Genomic DNA, 852 nt, shown 5'->3' with positions numbered 1-852 from the left:
AATATAAACTTGAGCAAAGGATGTTTTTAAAAAAAACATGCCCCTTATGCAACTAAGATTGATAATCATATATCTCAATATATTGCTCTAATATATTTTTATAATATTATCTGTCACTTTGGAGAGTGGTTATACCACATTGATTAAAAGGGAAGTCTACATTCTCAACGATTCCAGTTTTGCATCTGAATACTGGCTAGCTCTTACACAGGGGTAAGCAATCACTTGATTCCTCTGTTTGCTCATTATTAAGTTACCAAGAGAAAGACCGTATAGGACCATGACTCCAAGTATGTTTCAAGAAGCATGAATATTTCTTGACCATTAATCTTCTTTTCAGTGGCACCTAGATATAACCCACTTTTTCTATTTCTGTGGTTCTCAGAATACACTTAGTATTTGATGAACAGAACACAAGCAAGATGTAGCCAAGCCACAAAATTGCAACCCTTTGAGCCAGATATCACATTTATTTTATTTTTAGGTTAGTTTTCCTCTTTTCTTCCCAAGTCTATTCAACATGAATGCATAATAAAATCACTTGATACTTTTTTTAAAAATCAGGTGTAGGATCCACCTGCCACAAGCATAATGATTCAGTTCGCACACAGAGGGATCACTAGGCTGTTCAGGTAATTAAAATGCACAGGGAGGCAAAAGATCACACCAGGGAAAAGCAGGTATAATTGTTTACATTTTTAACACTTCCAATGAAGCCAGTGGCATATGTTTGAGGAAGCTGATGCATGGGATGCTATAGGTGGAGAGAAAGAAAAATGAAGAGGAGTAAGGAAAGGAAAGGATGACAAAGGAAAAACAGAAGACAGAGGAAAGCACAGGAAGACGGTGAAA

The sequence above is a fragment of the Mus pahari genome, chromosome 17, assembly GCF_900095145.1.
Source record: "Mus pahari chromosome 17, PAHARI_EIJ_v1.1, whole genome shotgun sequence".
Classification (NCBI taxonomy): domain Eukaryota; kingdom Metazoa; phylum Chordata; class Mammalia; order Rodentia; family Muridae; genus Mus; species Mus pahari.
This window is presented reverse-complemented; position numbering follows the sequence as displayed.